This window comes from Rhinolophus hipposideros (genome assembly GCF_964194185.1).
Source record: "Rhinolophus hipposideros genome assembly, chromosome: 3".
Classification (NCBI taxonomy): domain Eukaryota; kingdom Metazoa; phylum Chordata; class Mammalia; order Chiroptera; family Rhinolophidae; genus Rhinolophus; species Rhinolophus hipposideros.
This window is the reverse complement of record NC_138049.1, coordinates 29,048,488-29,074,428: the sequence shown is the minus strand read 5'-3', so window position 1 is coordinate 29,074,428 and position 25,941 is coordinate 29,048,488. Positions and strand designations below refer to the sequence as shown.

Genomic DNA, 25,941 nt, shown 5'->3' with positions numbered 1-25,941 from the left:
TTCTCAGTATAAGTGATATTTAGCCTGTGTGTCTGCATTGGGTGGGTGGGGAGAGGGGGGAATCAAGTAGGCATAGATTGTGCTGCCAACCAGAATCAGTTGTTTCTTGTAGTTGAACTGGATTTTCCCAAAGAAGTGTTTCATTGAGATGTTTGCTTCAAAATGACTCTGTTCTGCTGCAGTGAGGAGAGACTTCCAGTTAAAACATTTAATTAGTTCCCAATTTAGACAGCCAGAATGATCAGTCAGTCTGTGTTTGGGACCTGAGTTTGTACATTCCTTGGGATTGGTGAGTCTTGCCCAGCGGATGTGGTCAACTGTGAACAGTTTGTATGCAATTCACATCACAGAAGAGATTTTTCTCCAGCCCTTTGAAGGACAAGTAAAAGGGGTTAGGAAAAAGTGGGCAACGTAGGATAATACTTCTATCTTCTCCTTAATCTCCCCAAAGAAGCATATAGAAAGGTTATCTCCAGTCTTAGAAGTTGCAGAAGCTAGGAAGAGTATAATGGAACTAAAGTGAGCAGGAATCTGGTTTAAACTGATTAGATTGTTTTCACTCACTTTCAGGGTATTCATGACCTGGGTAGTGGCTTTAGACACACTGTACTCGTATGTGGATTGTATGTGTCATGAGGGTCAACCTGCGGGGTCTCAGCTCCCGCTCCCCACATAAGAACGCAGGACATGGTGAGGCCAAAAAGGAACTCCCACGGCACCCTAGGTAGGGGAGTCATACCACTATGGTCTCACTGGAGCTGGGTTCACATGACGTGCGACCTGCTGTCCGCTTTGCTGCCAACCGATCGACTCTCCTCGACTCTCCTCCACTCCCCAATGTAGCCGAGGCAGTTATATTAGTGGCCAATGGCTCAATGGTTACAACTGCTGGCCAACTACTACCCGAGCCCACACCTTTCCACATGAAGCCGAGAGTCTGGAAACTGCTCTCTGGGGCTGTGAAAAATTCAGTTCTTCAGTCAAGCTAACCTTCCTCTTTATTTCTGTGATATAAATCTAACCTTTTTTTCTGTCTATACCACATGATTGGAAGGAAGCTCTTACCCAAATTCTGTACAATAGTTACGCGTATGTTAGCCTAATGAGTTTATAATTCTTTGCTGCAAGAATGGCTTCAGCTTTTCTAAATTCCTTTTAAACAAAGGGCCCATGAGAAGATGAGTGCTTTTTGATAATTTTTAGCCCAGCTCTTTCTCCTTCACAGAACTCCAATCGCATTGGTCATTTCCCTAATCCTAGCATTTAATGTTCCAGAAATAGCAAATAGCATAGATTCCTAAGTTGTCTATGACATTTCACACTACTCTGCTGTTGACTAGTATGTCCTTTACTTACCCAGAATGCCCTTGCCCCTGTCTTCATCTGTGTAACAACAATTCAAATGTTATTTCTTCCAGGAAATCACCTCGGAACCCTCCAGTTGGACGAAGAGCCTTTCCTGAGTTCCCTTCTGCTATTACCATCAACACAGTGCCTGGCATTGGAGGGCCTCAATGTGAGTGAATGCACAATATTCACAACTGATGTCGAATTATCTGCACATGTCTCTGTTTACTAGACTATGAGCCTCTTGAGATCAGGGACTCTATTTTATTTATATTATTCATATTTGTATTCCCGGAGTCTAGCCAAAAGCCTTGATGGAATATGGAGAGTGCTTAGTAATTGTTTGATAACAGATGGGAAACATTTTAATACCTTGAAAACTATTAGTACTGGGCCCCTTCCAGAGAGCAACACAACTTTGGAATATTTTCCCATGTCAGAATTCCCCAAGACTCTGAAGCCAAGAGCTCACAGATAAACATGTTGCCACGTATCACGTACACATGTCCTCCTGCCTGAGGTTATTCAGCTGGTGAAAGGGAAAGTGTCGGTGATTTACAAAGGACTTTTGCTAGTAGATATAACAGCTCTTAGAGCTTCAGGAGACTAATTGACATGATCTGATAAAACGTGTGAAGAAGGTTTTTATGAAAAATAACTTAAGAAGAAAGTTTTACTAACATCAACGATTTGTGGGGGAGAATCAGAACAGAAATGAAAAGTAAATGAAGGCTACTGATCAGTGAATCATTTGGATAGAATCATAATGGTCCACCAAATGAAACTTTATATTTTCTTTTCACATTTCATTGTTTTTGATATAGACAGCTGAGTTAAAGCAGGGAAGATTTTTTTTTTTTTTTAAAAAAAGAACACCACATATGTGGCCTAAGTGGCTAAATAATACATAGTTTGATACATATGTCATATTCATTTAGAACTTATTTTTTATAAACAAGCTTTGTGAGCTTTGTAATTGGCAATGAATGCTTAAAGTTGAGTGTAAAAGATAACACTTTTAGAAAGCTTTTTGAGATATTTTAGTGTCTTTCAGAAATTAATATGAATAAAAATGAGAATGCTTTATCTAGGGGAACCCACTACTACTGAAAGTATATAGATTTAAATGATCTGGAAATTGTTTCTTTGTTCTTAATCATTGTGCAAAACAGTAAGAATTTTGTTTCCTTGGATTCTAAAATGTAATATTCTATTTACTGTCAAATACCCAAAGAGCACTGGAACCTAGAACCCATAGAAAGTAAGCATGGAAATGGGTGTTAAAACCAAAAGCAAAGCAGTCTAAAACAAAAAGAAACACAAGCACTTCTGAAGAATAAGCTAAGGTCACCCTTACAGTGATGTGGGTACCTAAAAGGAGAGGGCCAAATAAATGATCTCATCAGATTTTTGGTATCTTAGGTTTCTGGGTTATTATAATGGGTTACCATTATTCTGAAGAAAGCAATCTTTTATTTTTACTTGCATGGGAAGCACAATTATTCATAAGCTAGGAATATCTTTGCAGAAGCTTGAAAATAGATACGTCAAATACTTGATATGCTTAGAAAGGAGCTGTGAGTTTCAACTGGTACAAGTTTTGGCAAGTCTGTTAGTTCACACTGTTACAACACAAATCCCAGGTTTTGACTTGTGCTTCACTAAATCCACACTCACGTCATACCTGTTAATATGCATGAGCTGAAAAACAAGACAGCCAAATAGAATATAAATTGGCCTAATCTTCAATTAGCTTGAATTATTTTCTTAGGTTTATTGCAGCTTCACTCAAACTTTCTGCCCAGTGTTTAAATATATGAAACTGAAGTGGTGATAAGTAATATTAGTCATCTGGTTTGAGAGATTGCTATAAGTTCTGAAATTTTCTGCAAGAAATATTATTTATATACACAATGTAAATAAAATGAAAAACAAAGAAAGATCACCTTAACTTACTTCGGTAACTGTCATTTACTCCAGGAGGTTATAATTTAATGTCATAGAACACTACACAGTATCATTGGATTTAGAAAGTATATTTTACATCTCTGTGCTTTGAAATATTACCCTCTTGGACCATTGCCCCCAGTTGTCCTTTCCCATTTTCCCACTCGACTCTTGGCCTGCAGCTTTGAAAACAATACTTCTTATATTATTTCACATATAGCTTCCACTCTCCCACCTTCCAGGTGTCACTGGCAAAATCAAAATTTTTTGCCTGCAAGGGAGAGAGAGCATTCTCCCCGTATTAACAGAGAGCTCTGGCACATTCTTTGACTTCCCTGAAAGGAGTTGAAGTTTGTGTGTATATATATACAGAGGGTGCCAAAAAAATGTATACACATTTTAAGAAAGGAGAAAACTGTATTAAAATAGTAATACTCAATATATACTAATAACAAAAGATGAATACAAGACACGTTTGACTTCTGCAATTACACATTGGTACCGTGATTCAATTCAACTTCAAAAAGTAACACATAGATAACATCTCTTAAAATTTGTATATACTTTTTGGCACCCCAGGTATATATGTACATGTGTGGTCTCTGTGCTTGGAAATGGTGCCCTACTGATGCTTTTCTTCACATGAGGGGGTAGAGGGAATAGTACCAGAGGATGAGACGATTTTGTACAGACTTTGCATAATTGTGAGGACTATCCTTGATTTTTCAACGTATCTCCTAAGGCTTCTACCTTCATTTTGTTTAAATATATTCATTATGTTTAAATTCAGCCATTCTACTACTGCTTGTTGCCAGCCATGTTGGTTAGCCTTCATGAGTTTAACTGCTTTAACATGGAGGTTGTTAAATTTTTGGCCTTAATATCCCTTTATAATCTTAAAAGTTATTGAGAACCCCAAAGAGCTTTTGTTTATGTGGGTTATATCTATTGCTATTGTATCTATTGATATTAGATGTTAAAACTAAGAAATGAAAAAATGTTTGTTAATTGATTCATGTAAAATAACAAACATAAACCTATTACATACAAGTTGCATATCTTACGAAAAATAACTATTTTCCAAACTAAAAAATTAGTAAGAAGGGTGACATTGGTTTACATTTTTGCAAATCTCTTTGTATTCATATATATATATATTTTTCCAAATTATGTAAATTATAGCTTCTTCCTGAATATAAAAAGGGTGTTTAGACACTTTTGTTATTCATTTATATGCTTTACTTTTTGTTTCTGTTGACCAGTATCTTGTTATAACTAAACTCACAAATACAAAAGCAATTATTCATTATTTTTTATAGTTAATAATTCAATTTACTAATATGCTTTATCAATTTCTGTGTTCATCATTCCATGTTACCTTGACCACTCTTCTGGATTCTCAATCTAGTGACATCTGATATATTCACTCCTTGAATTTTCCGCCCAGTGGTCATATTGCTGGAGTTTTCACAGATCTAGTCACCAAGACCTTTAAATTCTGTTTGAACTTGTTGATGGATTTTTTATTTTCTTTCTAAGATATTTTGTCTGTTGATTGCTTTGTGTTTGGAGTAAAATATTTGCATCATCAACAACAAACAAACCAAAAATCAAAAATAGAAAACAAAAAGTACAGCAAAAAAATCTGTCCTCACATAATTATGTAGTTGCAAAAGGAAGGGGGATTTTAATAGCCTTTTCAGATAGTTGTGGATATTCTTCTCTAAAGCTATATCAAAAATCAATATAGGTAATTTCTTAAAAGTTAGTTGCTGTGCGGAATCTTAAACCATATCAATGAACAGTCATACCCTTATTTTAAAATACACTGGTATGTCCTGTATTTTGACTGTATTTTTTATTTTGCAAAATAACACATATCCTTTGGAACATATTAGTTTACTGAGTTATGCAGACATTATAAATGTTGACAGATTTCATTATTTTGTGTATATATATATATATATATATATGTGTGTGTGTGTGTATATATATATAATAGGTATTGTTATATATTAAAGTATACATTTCACATTTGTTAATGTCACCACCAATCTCATCAGACGTGTTAATTATGAGGAACCTGTCAAGCTCAAAGTGACAGATTTACATTTACCAAAATCCCAATTTTTACTTTCGTTCTAAATTTATCATTGGTATCTAAAACTGTCAGTTGTTTCTATAGAATCACTTTATTTTGAGAAAATGTCTGACAGATACCCAAGTGTGAATGACTATAGTTTATCAGTCATTTTTTAAAAATGAGAATCATGTTTCATGAAAAATAGAAGTTCAACTCTAACTTAAAAAGATCACAAAGTGATTTTCCTTGAAAAACCATCATACTTTAGCAGGAGTGCTTCACACATATTTCCCATTTCGTCACACACAATATTAAAAAGATATGTACTCAAAAAAAAAAAAAAAAAAAAAAAAAAAGATATGTACTCAAAGATTGAAATTTAAAAACATTACTACTTTTTTACTCTTTCATCAAAAACATTAAAACTGTTTGTTTTTTTTTTAAACTGCAAGTGCATGGCAGTAAAGATGCAATCATTGCCAATATAGTTTGAGGCCACTGACCTTGGTCATGCCGAAGCACAAGTTGTAAGCATGTTGCTTTTGCACTATCAGTATGCCAACACAATGTGAAAAACAAATACCACCAATATTGTAATGAAAATATTTTTTCCATTACAGATCCCTGAAAGGGTCTCCAGAAGCTTAGGGATCTGAGAACCACATTTTGAGAACCAATGCCTAAAGTTGTCTTTTGGCGTGACTTTGTATTGTTTTACTTTCTCTGTCACTGGCTTTTGATCAATATCGCAGCTATTCAGTGGACATTTTCATTCATTCTTATTGCCAGCCATTTTTCCAGATGCCAAAATTACATTGATTACTATTGCCATATGACTCGAAATCCACATTGCTCATCTGCATGGTTGATGGGGAAAAAAACACCTTAAAAAGTCAAGGAAGTGAGGGTTATGTTTAAGGTTGTAAGAATTCAATGAGGAGATACATGTATTTATCCCAAGGCCTGATATACCTTTAGACACTGGAGTGCTTTTATGCAATAGAATTTCAAGAAATATTTGCTGTCCTTAAGAGTGGATTTATTTGTTACCCCATCAGTCGCTGTTCTCCCCAATTCTATTCAGTTGCAGGTATTGAGGTCCCTTACATTTAGACCAGGACCATTCTTTCTTCATTCAACCAGTATCCAGTGTGTCTGAAGAGAGCTATTTGCTCAGCTTTGCATTAGTTTTTAAATTCTAGACATGTTGTCCCCACCTGCACCCTAGGTGTAACCTAATGTTAAATCTCTGCCTGCTTTGCTATGACCCTGATGTCTCTACCTACTTCTTAAATACCTACTGGTATTACTCCTTCTCCAAATCTATCACACACCCGGGACAAGAATGCTATCGTCACTTATTTCTGTGACTGCCTACCTCTCTACTGCTCTACTCACCTGCTAGGAGGTCGGGATTTCTAGCGTGTTGACATCTGCCTGAACACTGTTAGGTTTGGACACAGATTTATTCTGACCTCCTCACCCATTCTGGGGCCAGCCCTAAAGATAAATTGATTTCCATGAGTTTAACCGCACTACATCCCAATTTATTTTTTGCTTGCATGAGTCAAGAACCTATAAGTCATCTTTTTATTCCATCTTCATTATCATCATCTCCATCATCATCATGGTTTTCAAGTTTACAAGCAGTGATGAGAAGAGCCCTCAGTGAATCTCCTGATGATTACCACAAAATAACTAAATAGTTTTAAAAAAATAAGAATCTCCTCAATCTTGCTTCTCAATGAGCACTAATCTCATTTTTTGTACTCCCTTTCTATTATTATATATTACAGATGTTTGTTTAGAGAGATCCTGACTTAAGTGTAGAGAAAGTAGAAAAAGCAGCCTACAGTCATACCAGTTATGAGGATCTTCAAGAAATCTAGGTTAGAGCTTACAGTGGCCCAAACTAGGGAAGGCAGTGGTGTTGTACACAGGTGGAAAGACTAAAAATACTTAAGAGGTAAACTCAGTAGGACTTGACTGACTGGATGTGTGGGTTATAATAGAGGCAATGTTTTTCTCTCATGGTTCAGACTCTTGATGGACTAATTCTGCATTTCCATTGAAGATATAAGAAATGGAAACATCAGGCATTTGGGGGTAAATGATGGGTTCAGGGTCAAGATATCTGTGGCATATCCAAGAGGAGTTAGATAATTGGACGTATGTACTTGTGTTCTAGTTTAAAACGAAAACTGGATTGGAAATATGTAGTTGATGTCATCAGCATATAGATAATAACTGTAACATGTAGAAGGATAAGATTATCCAGAGAGATAATATTCAGCAGTCCGCCCTTATCCATCGGGTATAATGTTCCAAGACTGTCAGTGGATGCCTGAAATTGCAGATAGTACCAAACCCTATGTATACTATGTTTTTTCCCTGTATATCCATTTCTATGATAGTTTAATTTATAAATTAGACACAGTAAGAGATTAACAATAACTCATAATAAAATAGAACAATTATAACAATATGCTATAATAAAAGCTATGTGAATGTGATCTCTCTCTCTCTCTCAAAATATCTTATTGTACTGTACTCACCCTTCTTTTCATGATAAGATCCAATACCTGTCTGATGAGATGAAATGATGTGAATGACAGTCATTGTGATACCGTGTTAGGCTACTATTGACCTTCTGACGATATGTCAGAAGGAAGATCGTCAAGTCATTGCGATGTCATGTCTTCTACCCACAAATTTAATGCCCTTTCCATCTTAACTAAGAACTTACCATGTACTACGGCCATAACTTTTGCAGTTTGAGGTGCAACAGCAAAACTAGCACAGTTGTTTTACCCTTCTTCACAATTTCATGGAGAGAAGATTCATATTACCGTAGATCTTAGCAACCTCAGCATGCAATTTTTTTTCCCTTTCTTTATTAAGTGGAGAACTTTTACCTTTTCACTTTACAGCTTCTCTTTGGCATAGCTGAATTGCCAGCATCACCACTCTTGCACTTGGGGCCATTATTAAGTAAAATAAGGACAACTTGAACACAAACACTGCGATACCCCCACAGTCAATCTGATAACCAGGAGAGCTATTATGCAATGGGTGGAGAGTTACTACAGCAAGGATAAGTTGGACAAAGGGATGATTCATGTCCCTGGGTGGGATTGAGATTTCATCACACTACTCAGAACAGCACACAATTTAAAACTTACGAATTGCTTGTTTCTAGAATTTTCCATTTAATATTTTCAGACTGTGGTTGGCCACGGGTAACTGAAACCACAGAAAATGAAACCTCAGATAATGGGGGACTACTGTAGATAGAAAAGATGAGGGAGCCTAGAATTGAGCATAGAAGAACATCAGTTTTAATGGACATTCAGAAATATTAGGGCCACAAAGAGACTGAGGTAGCATAGTTAACACGTTTTCAATAAGTATTATTGGTAAATCACTAAGCATTACTCAACATTTATAAAACCTTGTGAAAGGCCTTCAAGGCAAAAAGAAAACTCTGAAAATTAAAATTAGGTAAAGCTGTATTGTAGGATTCTTGTGACCCTAACTGTTACATATCTTGAAGCCATTTCAGTATTTCCAGGATTTTATCAGAAAGAGCATCTCCTTTAGAATTAAGATTAGACAGGAGAAGGATAAAGAGAGAACTATAGAGTTAATAGTACAAAGGGGCCAAAAGAGGGAATAATAATTAGCCTGGAGAGAAGGCAAGTTATTTCACACTGTTTGGAAAGAGCTGGATGAGAATGGTTAATGAGCCCTCATGCAAAGCTGGCTTTCTCTACTTTCTGGGATCCCTCTTACCCCCAGAGGGGATGGGATGTGCACAATGGTTTGGCAGAGGTGCAGCTGGGCAGACTGGGAATCCCTTCGCAACAGTAATCGCAACATCTTCAAAGAGTGTTTCTTCAGTCCTTAGCTTCAATATTTCTTGATTCATTTTCAACACTGGGATGACTGAGAGAGAAACTTTTTCTTTGATTAACTTCATCTACCAATTCCTAAACATCAGTAGAACTGTCTTCATAGGCAAATGATTAGGCCGTACTAGTCTTAAGTGAAAAAACAAAAAAATCTCACAGTGTTTATAATAATGGGATTGGCCTAGCCAGAAGGATGGGGCCATAATAGTGCTAGTTCTCATTTGAGTGTTTATAGGTGCCAGGTCCTGGGGCAAGTACATTACCCATCTTCTCTCATTAAATCCTTGCAACCTTATACATAATCTTTGCTTCCAAAGAAAAATAGTCCTAAATTTACGTGTTCCAATACATTATTTCTAATGTTACTTATCTTTACATGTGTATTTTATACTAAATAATAAATATTGAATGATCTCGGCTTTAATTTAATTGGTTGTATCTATCTACAATTGCTAACATATGTCAAAGATTAAGACTTTAGTTTATGATGATCAAAGGAGATAACTTTCCTTTTAGGATAGCTTAGGAAAATAGTATTCTTCTAAGCCTATTTGAATCCAACCCTAAACTTCATTTCTTCTAATGGTTTGTGCTGTGACAATAAGGTGTCCTGGGTCTGCATATTTTGAAGACACTCATGATTCTATGAAGAAAAATAATTAAGAAATCACCTAGTCAATATTCTTAAAATGGCAATTTCAGATTACATTTCCTTAGTATTAGAAAGTTTAGGGGTCTACTAACTAGGGATTAGTGTCTAGGAGAAAAAAAAACAAACTAAAACTATTATTCTTTTGATTTATTACATATATTTTTCAAACTCAGAGAAGAATTTAAGAATTATTAGTGTTGTTGGTCTCTTTTACAAAAAAAAAAAAAGTATTGCATTATAAAGAGCTGTAATCTTTATGGTTTTATTTTGGATTCTTTTATATACTACTTTGAAAATTAAAAAAAGAAAATGATAAACAGTGTGTTGCATAACCAAAATTCACAAGAGTGAACATGACCTAGCTGCATTAAATCTTTGGGATCCATCTCTGTTTTCATGAGTTCGTCCGTTTTCATCCTATGTGTGCTCCTGATATTTTTCCTAGGCCAGGCTTCATGATTCATCTTACATCCTATCCCAGCCTTCTTCAGATGTCTGAGAGGAAAGGACAAGATAAAGCTAGGTTACCCTTTACAGTGAGGGCAGTACATGCTCCTTAAGACCAGAGTTGATGAATATCTCCAATTAAAAAGTCACATCTATGATACCAGTTGCCTCTTGATCTCATCTTCTCTAACTAGGTCATCTAAGGCTCTTTTGTTGGCTGTTTTTCACTATTCACCTGAATAATATTGGTGGTCTCAATCATTGCATATTTTCCTGAGCAATATTCTTCATGAGTATAGCTTCAAGGACCATACACTGATGACCTCCAAATCGCTATGACATGTCTCATCTTCAGGTCACCTACACAAGTTGCCTATTGGACATCCAACTGGATGATCTTTAAGCAATCCAAACTCAATATGTGCCAAAGTGAACTCCTCATTGTCTCTTCACATATTCACCATTGTCCTTTTCCCCCTCATTTCAGTTAAGTCACCAACTCACAAGAAGGATGGTATTTGTTATAATACTTTTGGCTGTAAGTAATGGAAAACTCTGACTCAGCTGGCTCTAACTGTAAGGAATTTATTATCTCACATAATAAGAAGTCTAAAGTTATGGCACTTCATGGCTGGTCAGCTCACTGTTTCAGTATCACCATGAAGGATCTAGGTATTTTCAGCTTTCCATGTGGCCAGCCTTGGCTTATATACCTCTTTTGTAGACTAGTTGTGAGTTGACTTCAGCAATTCCAGATTTTACAACCTCAAGAAAATATCCAGGGACAGAAAAAGAATGTTCCTCTTCATTATGACTTTTCTTAAGATTATGACACATCTTTTTGCCCAGAGCTGAGTGCCTACTCCCTGCTTCTAGCATGGGAAGGAAAGTCTAGAAAAAGAGTAATAGATTTGTTGTCTTTATCATAGTTTTAATCTTATTAAGACATAATCTATGATTGGAGTATCTGGTAACAGACTTATCCTCCTGCCATAAACAATAAGAAAACTGGATTAAACAGGTGACATTGGCAACAGTAATTGGACGATAGGCAGCCACAACTGTGATGTCTGAAAGAAGGGAAACAAATGAGGTGAGGCCAGCAAATGTCCTTATTTTCTGCCTGAAGGCACTCACCTGACCATGATCCACATAGCAAGAACCCAAACAGAGCACTTCAGTTTAACTGAGTTGAGGAGATAGAGACAGCTGGAATTTTAGAGTAGATCACCAGTGAGAAGTATGCTATGCAGAGAAAGATCTCCATGTTTCTGTTTGAGTTAACCTTGAGTCTGTTACTGAATACTAAACTGTGCATGCATAGGATAAAACTCCACAAAACCAGGCAGAAAACAACCAGATGTAGGGAGAGCTGTAAGCTGAACAATTCCTAGAGCTCACATGTAATTCACGTGTGGGGTAAAATATTGTCCATCTTTCCTTCTCTGAAGCAGGCATAGCAAGTTGATGTAATTAGATCATCAAGAGCATGTGCCATATAGCCACAAAGGGTCAGTTCTAAGAGCTGAATACTGTGTTGTAAGCTCTTCGAAATGACAAACCCCCACTATATTTGTGTTTCTCTGACCACCAGATCTGATCCTTCCTCTCCCATTTGAACATAAATGGGGAAAGGCAAAGATGGCAAGCTGAGTTAAGTTTCACTCTGAATTTTCTTTAAAGCAACTAAGCAAAGTGCAAGTTGATGCAGTTTTGTTTGCACTTAAAACTACATGACGCACCTTTTCAAGGTTCCCTAATTTTTGCCCTTGCTGAGAGCCACGTGCAAGGTCATCCAGCTGGTAAGAATAAATAACCATTCAGGGCTTTTGGCTTTCTGTGTGTGTGAGTCACGAAGGGGTGCTTGTTAGAGCGTTATGAAAGATAAACACATGGCAGTTCTCTAAAGCCTGTTTCAGGAAACCTAACAGGACGAAACAGATAGCCATTGTTTAGAGCCTGTAGTGTTATGAGACTAAAGTAGGAAATACATACTTAGGGAAGATTACACTTGATGGATAAGAAATTGAAAATGCTTGTCATTAAACTGAAATTAAATCAGTGGTGACAGAGTGTTTTGGGGGTGTGTGTGAAAAGATATAGTGGCATAAGAGCAAGAACATGGGTTGAGACCAAAGTATTGCCAAGTTCAGTTGGATCGGGGTAATAATAAAAAAACAAAACAAAACACTGGAGAGAACCTGATTTCTCTTAGAATAGATCTGACCATGTTCATTAAAAAAAAAATAAAAAAAGAGCTGAAGCCCTTTTGCTAGTAGTGAACTGATAATACAATGTAGTACATAGAATTACCAAAGACTGATTTGCCAAGGAACCCCAAAATAGCATCTCTCTGTGGAAGCTTGTCCATGCCTCAAGACTTTTTGGATTCTGCACGCCTATGAAAGCCCTTGAGAAATAACTTAAATCTAGTACTATGTTTACATGCAAGTAAAAGGGCCCCTGCTTTTGGCCCTGCACGACAAGCCCTACTTATCACATAGGATAATTAAACGTAGTAAAGAAATGCGTGTGCCCTTACTGTGGATCCAGTACTCAGCACTGACACAGCACACCCTGTAACCCTACACATCCATACTTGTGACTAACATTGTCAGGCTCCAGGGAAACCTTGTGCCCTGTGTCCTAGAAAAACTGATTATATCTGGGTCACTGTTGTTGTTGAAAAGAGAAACTACTTTGGGATGGAGGCAGGATTGGAACAGCAGAAGCCCTTAGGTAAGAGAAAATATAGTAAGTAATTTATCAAATCCCTCCTCTGAGATAATGTGAATGCATATTCATTCTTTCATAATGAAGTGTTTCCCAGTCGTGCTAAGCAACCATTTTTCTTGCTATTCTTCATTTTCTAATTTGTGGTTCCAGAGATACCAGCCAGCATGGTAGTCATAACAGTTGCATATGGTAGCTGTGGACCATTTCACAATATTAAAAAAATTCACATTTCTCTTACATTTCTATACCTATTTTATTAGTCATCCAGATATCAGTGGACCATCAGCAGACATGCTCAATAAAAATTCATCTCTTGTCTTTGATAATTTGCCAACTTTCAGATATATAAAAACCATAGATTTATACATATTTCCAATTCTGTCATGACAATTATATATGTCAAGGTAAGGGAAAAAAACATATTTTACAGTGTGTTAGATTGTTTTATAACTTAAATATTAAGATATATAGTATGTTGGCTCCGAGTTCATTCTTAAGTTGACCCCTGTATCCTTATTCCCATGCCTGTTTGACCACACTTGACCCAGCATGAGACTTAGGTAACCTGGCTTCCTGGGACTGGCATTTCAACAAGGACAGGAAGTGATGTCCTCTTATCCTGAAAATATTTTACTGTTCACTCAGAAAATATTGTTACTTGCCTTGGGCTCTGGTGATGCAGTTTTCTTTCTAAAGAAGATTTTATTTCCCTGAAAAAATTGGTCATTTTTATTTTCTGCCTCTTACAAAATTTTGTCACTGAAATTTCCATGCCATGAGTTGCAATAGAGACCATGTGCAGAATAAATTATGGTCCTGTGTAGAGAAAGATTAGGGGAAATCCTCACTTTTCAAAGGTCACGCTGTACCATCCACAGCATTTTGTACTAACTCTACCCCTCAATTAGCAAGACTCCAGAAATTTTATTTTATGAATTGTGTGTGGGGAGAATAAAATAGGATGTCAAATTAGTCTATTTACATGTATACACCACACACACACACACACACACACACACACACACATATTTATATTGAATTTACCTCTGTAAATAAAATAATGAAACGGAGGGAAGTCACAAAAAATGTTAAATCTACATTAGGAGCTGACATAATGCTCAGGACATTTTTTTTTCTATAATACTGAGTAAAAGCCATCTATTAGGGCAGTGGCCCAGAGTAGAGAGAATACAGTGGTTTGTCTTTAAGAACAAATGACAAAGATGGGACCCCAACCTAAGGGACTCCAACAGCTAGGATGAATAGTGCATGCTTCCTGCTCCTTTATTTCCTTTTACTAATGAGAGAGTCAAATCTTTGAATGAACCATCCAACAGGATCCTTCTCCACTAACAAGACACTCACCTGAGATTCCAGGTTCCAAGATGAGTGCCTCTACTCTCCCTTTCTCATCCTACAAGTCCAGAACGATTTGGATCTGAACTGCTGCTTGATTTTCTCAATTATTTCTTAACTAGTTTTTGAATAGAGACTTATCACTTTTCTTTTTGAAGAAAAGTTAGGGAATCTTGAATAATGCTTTGAAACCAAGCTCAATAAGTCTTATCCTTAAAACCATAACTTTGAAAATATCATTGCAAATGATTCTGTGTGTATGCCCAACAGGGTTTGGAAACTTAGGGTAAACTACTCGGATAATGATATTTAAACTTTAAGAGAAAATTAACTTTTGGCTTTAAAAGGATGTCTGATTTTTCATAGAAGTGTTGTGTGAAACACAGTATGTCAATGAAATAATGGAGCCAAGTTTCTGATGGACTTAGTAGCATTAGGTTGACTCATAGCACCTCAGAGTTTTAAAAGGTGGTTTAAAATTAATTGAATCTTGAGAACTATTGGCAGAAGTTTACATCATTGGTAGATAATTAGAGACACCCTTTCTTAAGTGTCTGTAAATCAGACTACTAATTTCCATGATGCCATCGTCTGTGTCACAGAGAACGTCATCCGCTCTGCTTTATTATTGTTTTTTTTCCTTTGCTTTTAAAAAATAAATTCCAATGTCTAATTCTCAAAATGAAAATGATCTTTAAATAGATATTTGTTGTTGTTATGATTTTTTTTGCATAAAATTGGAATCATACATAATAATGGAAATCAATACCTATTCACATTATTTTCCCCTTCTAGTTTTCAATACTAAGTCTATGTCTTGTCTGCCTTTCTAGTAAGCCATTTTATATGTTCCTTAGTTTTCTGATTCTCAAATGTATGTCTTTCTTGAGCATTAATTTATCTGTCCCAAGCTATTTTATAGGCATTTTATTTATTTTGTTTTCCAACTTGGCGTGGTTCTCACTTCTAATACAGAACGATTCTGTAGATGTTCAGATATATACATGTCTTATCTTTCCAATTAGGTTGAAAATCCCATTAGAACAGGGACTGAGTCTCTTTGATTTTCAATCACGTGGCATGCCCAGTCAATGATAAAACCAATTTAGAGAATTGTGACCAGGGCTAAAATTACATAAAATATAAAAATAAAGAAAATATATCAGTGAATTACTCATAGTAAGAATAAGAATTGTTTTAAGAAATGTTTTAGTGTGTGTGCACCGGGTCATAGCCAGATTTTGAGAACCTGTGCACGACAGTATAAGAACACAATAGATGCTTGGTATTTGGTCATTTAAGTTGTTAAAGGAAACGTTGAGGAAAGATTTGGAAGGAGTCTGTCTATGAAATTATAAGGGTCTTCTGCTGCCTCTCGCTCTTCGGCTGATCAATCTCAGTAGTCCCTGCGGTGGTCTCCTGAGCCTGTTAGCACCTCATTCGCTTATTCAGAACCTTTGGTTGAGTCACAACTCCCTGAGGGAATTCATATGCTGATGTAAACATCAGGTTGAGCCCAACCCTTAAACCCTACTATGGGTTTTCAATCACCCAAATGGGAAGTTAATTATTATTGATAAAAATAGCTCCATTTCACACCTTCCATTATTTTAGCAAATGTTCAGGGAGTGCCTCCTCTGTGTCAGGATGGTGTGGACCCAAGATACAGTATTAGATGCAATACAGGTTGCACCTTAGAAGAGCTTATAATTTAATACAGGCGTTAACAACTATAGCCCACAGGCCAAATGTGGCCCACAGACTGTTGGGGTGAATTAAGTTCTTTGGAACTCAGCTAGGCTCATTCATCTGTATTGTCTACAGCTGCTTTTGTGCAGCCACACAGAGTTGAGTAGTTGTAGCAGAAACCATATGGCCCACAAAACCTAAATATTTACTGAAAATGATTTAAGAAAAAGTTTGCCAATCTCCGATTTAGTAAAACGTCAAAATTTGTTTAAAATAATACATTTTTCCATGAGATTTCCATATGTAAAAGTGAGGTACATCAAGAGCAATGTAATATTTTCCTTATTTTTATGATTAAACAACCTAGACCACTGGTCTGATGGAGAGTCCTTAAGAGTGTTGAAGAAGTGACCCCTTTTGAAAAGGTGGTGAGCAAAATATTATGATCTTAATGAAATGACATGTCATATTTTACTGTCTTATACAAAATCACCCTGCCCCGAACTTAGATGTCCAACTGCAAAGTGCCAATATTATCACAAAAAATTACAGAGCTAAATCAGCTGAATATTAGATCAGAGATCACCAATGTCCTGTCCATTAGCTGGGTGGAACCCATCATCATCAGATGTTTGGCTCTACAATTTCTGAGCAACATTAATTTGAGAAATTAATTTAATTTCACATTGAAATCTCTGTCTCCCAATTCTCTTTAAAAAATCACATTTGGCAGCACTAGGCCTCCATTCCTGCTTGATGACAGCCACTGGAGCTGAAAAGCAGCTTCCGTGTTTGGACAAGACATATATGCTCCAGATTACACCAATCTCTACTGCTCCCAACTATCCCCCTGACTCAAGATTGTCAGTTGCCATTTACAACAAACTTCACTGTTGTTTTCCTCATTAAGAAATTTCTCTGTAACTATTCTTTTTAAAACGTAGCATAACAAGATTAACCAAGAAGATTGTATGTTAAAGAAAAGTTTTCATACGTATTTAATATGCAAGCGAAGGGTATTGCAATCTGTAGTCACTTGACTGGCTTACATTTAGTTTTAGCTCCTAGTTGAACTAGTCGTTTAAGACTAATGTTTTACACTCAAAGAAAAGCAGAACTGAAATGTATCTTCAAGCAGTGATCTCTAAAGAGATATGAGCCCCAGGGAGTGTTTAAGATAAACTATTGAGGTTTTGAGGGAAAATATTAGAGTGTACACATTTTATAGCCTTTTTAATTTGTATTTTAGGTATTTTGAAAGTTTATAATATAGTTATAAAGCAGGATATATTTCTGTACGTATACATACACATATACGCATACATATATGGAGGGATATTCAAATTTATTTTAGTCACTGGAGAATGTACTTAAACAAACTTAGAGACTTGAGTCTTGGGAACCCAGGAAGGATCTGGGAGATCATCATATCCAAACCTTCATTTTACAAATAAAGAATCTGAAGCCCCAAGAGGTGGAATGATCTGGTCATAGGTACAGGCATATTATTGACAGAGGCTAACTACCTCCCAACTCCCATTCTAGGATTCTTTCCACTATGCCAACACTGCCTGCTTTCTTAATGAAGGCCTCCTTGAGAAAATGAGACCAATTCCCCTGAAATTGCTGGGCAACTTGTAGGAAACTGTTAGACTTCTTCCTCCAGTGTAGCACAAATTTCAACCAGTGGTATCTAGAATAATTTTGTGGGTGTGTGTGAAAAATGGCATCCGATCAATTTCCCCACTGCCAGTAGAGGCCGCCTGCTGTTGCCGCGTTCTCATTGGCCAACTCTCATTGGCCAGTATCTGCCTTCTTTTCCTGTGGAAATAAAATATAAGGGCAGGAGAAAGGACATATTTGGTAATGTTACTCTCCTCAGCTTCCTGCTCGGGGCTGTCTCAGCTGCAAAATGTCAGGGGAAAAAATATCCCTCCAACTTGGAATGAATTCCAGACAGACCCTGATGCCTGCAAATTTGTCAGAGGGAGCCAAGTCCAGGAAAGCAGAACATGAAGAAGGTTCATTATTCGACTTCAAGAGACGCTCAAATAATCAGACACTCTGGTATTTATGATTTTCCCCATTTCAGATGGTCTGTAGTTCACAACATTCCCCTCCCTTTACCGCTGATTCTGAGCTTCCTTTTAAATTAAACCTCAACAGTTATAAAAAGACTCTCACATTACTTGGAACCACAACCACTACTGGGAGACACTGTTCATACAGGGCGGTTTAGGGCTGGAGAAGGGCAGCTCTTTTTGATTATTAGTCTGAGGAGGGCAGGCCAGGAAGTCAGACTCACTTCACCTTGACCAAGCCACAGTCCTCGTCGAGTTTGGACATCAGTGCCAAGGCCTCCTGACACGGCGTTTGATACGATAGTCTTTACTAAAAAGTGGCTTTCTTTTTTGATTTTAGCTTTGATTTGGGGGGCATGGCATAACCAGGAAGTTTATCCTGACACTCCCGGTTTGTGAATATACCAGGACTGTTTGTAAGGTTGAGTTTTGGGGGATCTTAATCTTTTCCTGGCATTCAGCACGTTTCCTTTCTCTTTTAAAACCATTGCCACATGCTGGCAAAAAGGTAAGGAAACAGAATTTGTAATCCAAACCTCATTAAATTGCTACATACACATTTTCCCTTCTACGTTTTGCTCATTTCTAAATGCCATGATATTTGTTTGTACTTGGTCACCCTAAGTCCTTATTTGGGTTCTCCAATAGGCATAAAGTCATCCAATCTTAGTTTTAGCAACCAGTGGAAGTACCCACAGGAGGAATGTGGGTACAGTCTTACATGTGGTCTCAATGAATAAGGGTCTTCTTTTTTTTTTCTTTTCTTTTTCTAAACTGTCCAGAATCTCTACTCTGGTTTTGCTCCTCAACAGTCCAAGATTTGTACAATTTCCATGGTGATCAACTGTTAGGTCATAAACATTAGATTGTGGCATCACCGAATGAGTCAGTTGGGAGGAAGCAGGGCTGGAAATACAGCTGAGATCCTCTGTTGACAGACGGTTCCCTCTTAATCATCACCTACATGGGTAGAAGGAAAGCCGTGCCCGGCCCACCCCTACCCCAATTCTGGCATTTATTCACAAACCTGGACTGCTCTAGAGGACGCTGGGAAAGCCCATCCTCAGGGAATACCACTTTTTCCTCCTCCAGGACTCTCTCACAGGACACCCACACAACTAAAAGGAAAAGGAAAGAGAACAAGAGAACTCTTTCTGGTTACTTTTTCACTGTCAGCAATGTAAACCAGCTTTCATTTTATTTTCAAAGTCCTGTGTGGTTCCTTCTTAAACAGCTTATATTATTAGCATTGCCAATTTCTTGGTACATTCCTTTTTGATAGAGTTACTGTTCCATTTTACCTGCCTCGTCTATAACATGGGCATTATAAGAGCTCATCTTTTAGAAAGCAGAAGGCAGGACTAGAAAATATAATTAGTCTCCCTTTCATTAATTTTCCCTATCTCTATTAAGTACTAATGGCACTGGAAAGATTCCCATTGTGCCATATTTTTTAACACAATTCCTTGAGCCCATATTTCATTTTAGAAGAATTTGTTTAATATTTCCAAATTGGGGGCTTCAAATCACACTATGTCAAGAGCTGCTGTGCACTAGCCTGTAGGAGACTGGTCATCAAGAAAAACAATGCCCTTCCCTGTGTTCACTATCGAGAACTGCTCAGGATTCCTGCCAGCCTGTTAGCCTTTATCTCCCAGTCATTTTAGACCCAAAAGAGAACATTCCATCAGGAGATCAGGCTCTATCATTTCACTGGAATGCAATGTAAGACCACAGAAACTCTAGTACAAACAAATTTACCATGGCTCAGATTAATAAGAGATAGCATTTGAATGTTCTGCCTGAGTTGTATTTCCTTTCTGGTAGGGATAGAATAAACGAAAATAAGTTAAAAATTCAGCTGGGAGACTCAGGCCAGACATAAGGAAGCACTTCTAGCATTACAGATACAGAAGAAGTTGTGAAGTTTGCCTCTTGGGGAGAATCTTTAAGATGAGCCTGGAAGAGCATATTTGAATGAGTAAGATGTGGTTCCCACTGGAGATGGAGGACAAGGTTATATGATTTACAAGGTTGTCTTCAAGACGCAAGATTTGTAAAGTTGTTGAAAAGTGACTCTATGCATTACTCACTGCTACTAAGATTGTCATTCATGATCAGGCTACTTTTACATAACAAAGTCAGATTCTCCTGCTTGGAAGATAACTGAAGAGTTGTTCATTCCATCCCCCTTGTTTCACTGATGAGAAAACAACCTAGGCACAGAGAGGCCCCTGTCATAGCCAGCAAAGGAGTTGGGCCTACAGACCTCCTTGGCTCCCTGTGCTGTGTACTTTACTACCCCATATTTTTACTAATTATATAACTCTATTTAAGATGTAGCTCCATTTTATAAGAATTTTGTTTATCTCATGAGCAGTACTGAGACAGAAATATGAGAATCCTTGGGAATTGGTGTGGCTAAATAGTACAATTTTGAAGGATAGTTTAGGCAAAGTACAAAAGAGGAAATGCTATTTAGATGAGCTCATTTCTACTCACTAAAAAAATTAAAAAATTAAATTCAAGATCCAACAACTTTTTCCTTCACTTAGCCCAACATCAGAGGCTTACACAGAAACTCCTCAAACAAATCTGTTTCATATGTTTCTTTTCGTCAAACTCAGGAATTTCTTTGATATCTAATCGTGAGTTTATTTACTTCCCTTAGAAAATGTTCTATTTCACCTCTGCAAATGCAAAAATTGTACCTAATTTTACTTCCATTTTTGTTTATAATCCTTTAAATGGATAATGCTGCTTGATCTTAGAAGACAGTCAGCAACTTTTCTAAGCTGTAAATTCTTTCTTTCTCTTTTTCCTTCCTCCATCCTCCCCTCCCTCCCTCTCTACCCTCGCCTCTTTTCCTTCCTGTTTTTTTTTTTTTTCCCTTGGAAGGGACTCTGTCCATTTCACATAGAAATTCAGTTATTCCTGTTTTCTTCATGAAAGCTGCATTAGAAGGGCTTGCTTAACCTTACTGTAGATGAGAAGAAGTCATGCCTCACAGATTCATTTCGTATGAATGACTTTAGGAGCCAGCAATTTTTAATACATGGAAGGTATTATAAAATAACTATATTAAATAATAAAATTCTCAGCTAAAACTGATATTACAACATCTCTCTCCTCTTTCCTGTTTCTCTTTTTTAGGTTCTTTGTTGGGCATCTAACAAAATCATAATTTTAGTGGACGTCCCACGCAGGCTGAGTAGACAGTTTCTTAGTTGGTTTGATTTAAGGGTCTCCAAAAGCTGTTCTTTTTATTTTTTTAGCATTTTATTAAAAAAATATAGCTAACATACAACATTATATCACTTTCAGGTGTACACCATAGTTAATCAACATTTACATACCTAAAGAAGTGATCACCGTGGTAAGTCCAAAACCATCTGACAACGTACCATGTTATCACAATATAATTGACTGTATTCCCCATGCTGTACATTACATCCCATGACTTATTTGTTTTATACCTAAAAATTTGGACCTCTTGTTGCCCTTCACCTCCACCTCCTTTTTAAGTTTTCAATTACAGTTGATATTCAATATTATTTTACATTAATTTCAAGTGTACAGCATAGTGGTTAGACATTTATCTAATTTAAGAAGTGATCCCTCGACTAGTCTAGTCCATACCTGGCACCATACATGGTTATTACCATATTGACTGTATTCCCTGTGCTTTACTTTACTCCCTATGACAATTTTGTAACTACCAGTTTTTCCAAAAGCCATTCTTATTCCAAATATTTCTTCTGCTGATCAGTTAGCAACTGAAATTCCAATTAATGGACTCCATTGTTCAGGTTAAGACATCATCTCCAGGAAACTGTGCCAGTTGGCCTCTGGCAGTGTTAAAGTATTAACCCATCAGCACCCACAAGTACGTTAGCTTTATATACTAGATGTCAGCATGGGACAAAGGAGAGTTACATTTTGATAGTAGACATAAATGGTCTAGATTATGCTGGGGAAAAAAGTCTAGGTTGGACGATAGCTGTGGAAGATTAAGGTGAGAATAAGACAGGGTGCCAAAGAGACTATTACTGAATCATTGTTTTCTCTTAACCTGTTTTATGGGCCTTTATTATAGCACTTGTATCTCAAGCATCCTTCATACATTTATTTACTTCTTTCTTAAAGGTCTTCACTGCTATTAATCGATGTGATGCTTCAGATTGAGTCAGAAATATGTTAAATATCATGAAATGAAGGTTTGCTAGATCCAAAAGGTTCTTCTAGAACACATGTGCATTATAGTGAATGAAAAATTTAGAGGGCAAAACAAGAGGGCTAGTAGTCAAATTTTATGGTGATTTACATGTGTCAGAGGAGGCAAGCAAGGGATGAATGTCAAACAAGAGGTAACTTAAGCCATTTTTTAGGTTAAAAAAAACAAGTTGGGGGAATGAGATGACTGGAAACACCAGTACACAAATAAACATACGTTTTAATTCTAGAGATGACCTCGTAGAAAACAAGTCTCAACTCAGCCCAGTTAAGTGACCATTGTGGCTTTTCATTGTTGTTCTTTTAAGATAAAGCAACAAAATGCATTTCAGTATATCAGCACTTTCATTCTTGAGTGTGTGTGTGTGTGTTTGTGTGTGTGTGTGTGTGTGTGTGTGTGTGTGTTGAATTTGATTTTGGAAGACATAGCTAAACCCGGAGCTACACATTATATTTCTTAAATTCCCTTGATGAAAAGTAATTACTGGCAGCTTGCCTGCTTATGTCCAGCAAATCAGAGAAATTCTAGTGATATGTATCCAGTGTTTTTCAGAAAATGGAGGGTTTCTGGGGACAAACTCCTTCTAGAGGTTGGATTTTAGAGAATGGTTAAACCTTGGCAATTTCACTGTGGAGTAGGGTTGAGAACATAGTGGTGGGCTGACAGAATTTTAAATAAAGCTATCACTGCTCTCGTTTCTCAATATAGAAAGCTGGATATCACCTATATAGGTCATCAAGAAAATAGTTGCAAGAGTCTGACGGTTAAATTTTACTTCTAAATTCTGAAGTATGTAGAATAAGAGCTTTACTGGTTATTTTGACATCAAGATATGAACTTATGCAAAACACATCCATCGAAGAAACATGTTTATATTGTTCATGAATTAGTGGTTCGTTCATTCAGCAATTGCTGTTCGTAACTACTCTGTGCCAGGGTTCTCCAGAGAAACAGAACTAACAGGATGTGTGTGTACATATACCATGACAGAGAGAGAAAGAGAGAGAGATTTTAACGAATTGGTTCACATTATTGTGGAAGCTTGGCAAGTCCAGAATCTACCGGGTAGGGTGGTAGACTAGAGACCCAGGGAAGAGTTACAGTTTGAGTTTAAAGGTAATCTGCTGGCAGCATTACTTTTTGCTTGGGAGATTAGACTTTTTCTACTAAGGCCTTCAACTGATTGCATGAGGCCCACTCACATTATGGATGGTAATTTGCTTTACTCAAAGTCTGATGATTTAAATGTTAATCTCATTTTAAAAATACCTTTATGGAAACGTCGAGAATAATGTTTGACCAAATAATCTGAGTACCATGGCCTAGCCAAGTTGACACATAAAAATAACCATTACATTAGTGCGAGGCACAGGTCTAGGCACTATGGAGATAGCCGTTATGGAATTTATATACTAATAACACTGAGAAGTTTGGGACATGTTGCCACTGACTTTTCAAAAAAAAAAAACACACACCCAAAGTTAAATCAGTTGCTACTATTCTTACTCTCACTGTAAGATGATGATGATGATGAAGAAGATGATGATGATGATGATGATAAAGATGATGATGTAGCATCTTCCTGGCATAAGCTAGACAAGGAAACCTTATGCAAACTAGTAATTGTAAAGAGAATGAAGTAATGGCAAAGATAGAGTCATAAGAGTCTTTCTGAAGAATAAAGCATCTTTTTTTTAATCCTACTAAGATTGGAGGAGTAAAGATCATGATCATATGACACTATTAGAAAATTATTCAGTACGTCTTGCTAAATAAGCAGAATTAGACTGTGAGTTCCATGATAAAATAATGGATTGGTTATAATATCAAAGACATGCAGGAGTTTTTATGGCTTGCTGTTTGTTTACCTGCAAGGGAAATATCTGAAAGCCTGAAGTATATATTACACACAGTTTGGCTGCACTTAGAGGAAAATCTTGGATTGCCCTGAACCTTCTAACTTTTATCAAACAGCGAACCTTTGTGCCCTTCCCATACCCATTTGTGAAGCACAGAAGTTTTCCATTTATTATATTATTCTATTTATTTATTTATTTATTTTTTGCTTATAGTTTTGCTTTTTTTTTTTTTTAACTTTTTCCACCTGTTTTCAAGTGCTAATGCTAAGTGAAATCACTCCTTATCCTGGGGTAGTGATGGGGGGTGGGTGCAAGTGAGAGGGCGGAAATGACAGATGAGAAATAAAAGTCATGGAATCTTCCTCTGGATGTGAGAGCAGAAATAGCTCTCGAAATAATTTGTGGGCATGCACAGGTAGCTTCTTCATTAGGTGACTTGGACACTTAACAAGATAGGCCCTACATCACCCACCTGGGATGAGCAAGCCTTGGGCTGCCATCCTATTTGGGGGCCCATAATTATAGTACAAAGATGAAGGTGCATCTGTGACAGCCAACTTGGTCCAGCTCTCTCAAGCTCAGACTCTAATTTCCCCAAATTACCTCAATAGCAATGTAATAGAAGTATAATAGAAAAAGTCATAGAATGTCTCTGTAGAGAGACATACAAGACCTGGTAGCATTTGTTTCTTTTGAGGTGTGGAGCTGGGAACACTGGGAAGGGCAGGGTAGCTTACTTCTCAATGTACACGCCTTTGTACAATTGAAAATTTGAAAATTTACCACGTGTATATATTGTTTCCTTAATGTCAGCCACCTACCCAGCTGATTGATTAGCTAACTAAATTAATAAAATATATATTTAAAAAGCCAAGTAACTGGAAACACTTGTATCTTCTTCTGTTCCTATTTAGCTAACTTCAATTTAACTCTTAAATCTGTTGTTTCCTCTTTCTTTTCTCCCCCCATGGAAACTCTATACCAAGTAACCTCTTTGTCCTTCCTAGAACATGCCAAGCAGGTTCTTTACAAAAACAGTTTCCAATGCCTGGAAAAAATGTCATCTTCGATATCTATATAGCTCACTGCTTTAAATCTTGACTCAAACATCACATTGTGAATAGGGCTAACCTTGACCACCCTATTTAAAATTGCAAGCTTATACCCTAGAATTCTCCATCCACTTTTTCATACTGTGTTTCCCCCAAAATAAGACCTAACCGGAAAATAAGCCCTAGCATGATTTTTCAGGATGACATCCCCTGAACATAAACCATAATGCGTCTCTTGGAACAAACCTTAATACATATAAGACCTGGTCTTATTTTCAGGGAAACACAGTAGTAACTATCTTCTTTTAAACTACTGTGTAATGTATGTATTTAACATCTTTATTGTCTGTATCTCAACAGTAGAACTAAGCTCCATGAGGGTTAGGATTTGTCTGTTTTGTTCACTGCTTTTCCCCAGCATCTACGTACTGCCTGGTAATCATAGGTTGTCAGGAAATAATTGCTAAAGAAATGGGAGATAGAATGAAGGAGTTTTACTTTCCAAATGTGTCATGCTTGATTGATATTATTAAGTGATTTGAGACTG

At 36.9% G+C, this 25,941-nt stretch overlaps 1 long non-coding RNA gene across 1 annotated transcript in view; it reads left to right on the top strand.

Moving 5' to 3' along the window:
• The window catches only part of LOC308496324, a 272,275-nt gene that overhangs the window by 142,572 nt on the left and 103,762 nt on the right, over positions 1-25,941 (top strand). The window contains exon 3 of the long non-coding RNA XR_013993160.1: positions 1,419-1,516. This is a non-coding gene — a long non-coding RNA (uncharacterized lncRNA). The remainder of the gene's footprint in view (positions 1-1,418; positions 1,517-25,941) is intronic.